Source organism: Antedon bifida, chromosome 11 (genome assembly GCF_963402885.1).
Source record: "Antedon bifida chromosome 11, ecAntBifi1.1, whole genome shotgun sequence".
In the NCBI taxonomy this organism is placed as follows: domain Eukaryota; kingdom Metazoa; phylum Echinodermata; class Crinoidea; order Comatulida; family Antedonidae; genus Antedon; species Antedon bifida.
Window position 1 is genome coordinate 6,945,664 of NC_136236.1, and position 3,688 is coordinate 6,949,351.

The following is a 3,688-nucleotide window of genomic DNA, read 5'->3' on the forward strand; positions in this document are numbered from 1 at the left end:
GTCGATTACGCTTTGTGTACAACTCGTAAAACTTAAAAACAAGGTTTCCTCTGAAATTTCCAGACGAAGACTAATAATTTAATCGTGTTTATATCAATTATTTTTACAGTTTATTGTTTTCTAAATGTTTTTTTATTGCATTTTGGATTTTGCATTAATGACCTTACAACACTTCATTATCACAACAATCAAGCCTAATGTATTTATTGTACAATGATTGTTTTTTCCAAATGCTACTTCATGTAATTCTGCACAAAACAATATTCAATACTGCAGACTTTAATTCCATCTTTCTGTTTCTATCCGATCCGATTTACTACAAATAAATAACAAACTTTATTTTGAGAAATAATACATTTATAGGCCTGATTTATGCAATGGAAAAGTCATGATAAGGCAAATTATACAATACATAACCATTGGTTATACTATAATTACAACGATATAATGATATGCCTATAAAGTGAATATAATACAAACACGTGCTTTTCCTAGCTGAGCTGTGGGCTACATAAGACTTATACTACTACTGTAGGTCATTCAGCAGCTTCATGCTTCTAAATAAACCCATTAATCCAGCCCTCACTCTAACTCTAGGCTTCTTTAAGCCTCTTAACCTCAGTCCATCTTCAGGCTAAGCTGTAATTGTATCTACTCAACAAGCTACATATTACAAAAGAACACTGCACAAGTATACATAATAAATAGGTCTAATTTGCATAAACCATATGGTTGTGCTGCGCTTGTGTTGATACCCATCACAATAGAATCACTGAAGTGTGACGGTTAGTTAAGTATAATACAAACACAGGCACAACACACAATAAAGCTAGGATTGGCACTTACACTTTCATTGGATTGTATTAGTTTTATGTAAGATTTGGTAGATAAGATTGTGTTTTATTTCAATTGATGTTGGCTTATTTCATTAATATAACCTATACATTTATCGATGCAGTTTGGTGGATTGTATTAGTTTTATGTAAGATTTGGTAGTTAAAATTTAGCATTTATTTCAATTGATGTTGGCTTTTTCATTAATATAACCTATACATTTATGGATGTAGTTTGGTGGATTGTATTAGTTTTATGTAAGATTTGGTAGATAAGATTGTGTTTTATTGATGTTGGCTTATTTCATTAATATAACCTATACATTTATCGGTGTTGTTTGGTGGATTGTATTAGTTTTATGTAAGATTTGGTAGATAAAATGTAGTATTTATTTCAATTGATGTTAGCTTTTTCATTAATATAACCTATACATTTATGGATGTAGTTTGGTGGATTGTATTAGTTTTATGTAAGATTTGGTAGATAGAATGTAGTTTTATTACAATTGATGTTGGCTTTTTCATTAATATAACATTTTTACATTTATCGATGTAGTTTGGTGGATTGTATTTGTTTTGTAAGATTTGGTAGATAAAATGTAGTATGTATTTCAATTGATGTTGGCTTATTTCATTAATATAACCTATACATTTATCGATGTCGTTTGGTGGATTGTATTAGTTTTATGTAAGATTTGGTAGATAAAATGTAGTATTTACTTCAATTGATGTTGGCTTATTTCATTAATATAACCTATACATTTATCGATGTCGTTTGGTGGATTGTATTAGTTTTATGCAAGATTTAGTAGATAAAATGTAGTTTTTATTTCAATTGATGATGTTGGCTTATTTCATTAATATAACCTATACATTTATCGATGTAGTTTAGTGGATTGTATTAGTTTTATGTAAGATTTGGTAGATACAATGTTGTTATATTTTAATTGATGTTGGCTTATTTCATTATACCTATACATGGATGTAGTTTGGTGGATTGTATTAGTTTTATGTAAGATTTGATAGATAAAGTATACTATATTATTATAAATAATGTTCGCTTTTCACTAAAATGAAGATAAAGTTATTATTATGAATATTTCATAGGCCATATAAAACAAATACTATAATTGTTTGTATCTCGATCCCCACTGATGAAATTCCTTTTTAAAGAAAAACGAATTTCAAGAGCTGATGTGGGCTAGCCGACCTCGTAAAGAAGCCCACCTCCCAAAAATAACAAATCAAAAAGAAACCACTCTTTATTTTGAAAAGGTAATCTCGAAAAGAGGCCCACCATCGATATAAAGCCTCATGTGATTATCTTACTTCTTTTTAAGATACGGTAGTTTAGGCTTCTCTTTTCTAGAGTGTGTCGGTTTGGCAGTGCAACGGATGTTATGCGAAGACATTTGTTGACCGCTCGTTTTCCGTTGATTTTCCATTGCAATTTGCCAAGTAACATTAACAATGTGGATTACTATAATCTATATAAATTAACAATTTAAAAATCAATTAAAAACGTTTTATTTCAAATAATATTATTACAGTAGGCCTATGTGAAGCGCCGCTGATTATGTGCTTATCATCTATAATGTATATCGCTAAATAAGTGTTAATGTTAATACCTTAGTTGGATAATACTGTAGGCATATAACGAATGTGTTAACATGAACAGAAACATGAATCTGCTTCAAGATTTGTTTGGACGAGATATATGTTATTATAGTGGAAATTCAGTAATTTAGTGATAATTGACCTATGACCCCTATCGTTCGTTTAACGTTTTTGGTACCAAAATATATCGGATAATATGACCAATACTGACGAATAGACAAACAGTACGGTAGGCTACTTACTTGCCGTTTACGCTGTTGTCGGTCCACTATATGAGAGAAGCCGCCTTTATTCTCATCTAATTATTTCCTTAGAAAAAAAAAACTTAAAAAACTTAAATATGCGAATCAATTTTTATCGAAATTACCAGACCAAATTTAAAAAACATCGTTATTGGAACAGTTTATAGGCCCCCCTCTTTTGACCCAAACACATTTTCAGATGAATTAGATTCTGTTCTTTCAACATTATCCAAAGAAAACAAGATTGTGTATATCCTTGGCGATTTCAATATTGACATTCTCAAATATGAATTTGATAATGAAGCCCGCCATTTTATAAATTCACTGTTTAGTAACCATTACCTTCCATGTATTCACAAACCATCCCGTATATCTAAAACCACTGCTACTCTGCTTGACAACATTTTTACAAATCAGTTCGATCATCACAACATATGTGGTTTACTTTATTGTGATATCTCTGATCATCTTCCTGTTTTCAATATTTCTTTTATTAATAATATTCCAACTGGCTCAGATGGGGAAGAAATTCATGAGTTTAGAAAAATAAACTATACATCCCTGGAAAACTTTCGCATTGATGTGGCTTCACAACAATGGCTTGAAGTTATAAATACTGACGATCCCAACACTGCATATAACAATTTTGACAATAAATTAAAATCACTTTATAATAAACACTTTCCCCTCCAAAAATCAAAAAAAAAAAAAAAATAAAATAAAATCCTGGATGACTAATGGATTGCTAAATTCAGAAACTTTATTCTAAATTCCTCCACTGTCCTTCTGTCGCCAATGAAAAAACATACAAAAAATTTCGCAATAAACTAAATACTTTGGTCAAACTGGCTAAAAAATTACATTACAAGGACACCTTCATTAAACATAAAAATAATATCAAGGCAACCTGGAAAACCATCAATTCACTACTCAACAACCCCAATAATCGAAACTCTGATATCTCTATCAACTATAACGGTGAACTGACTAAAGATC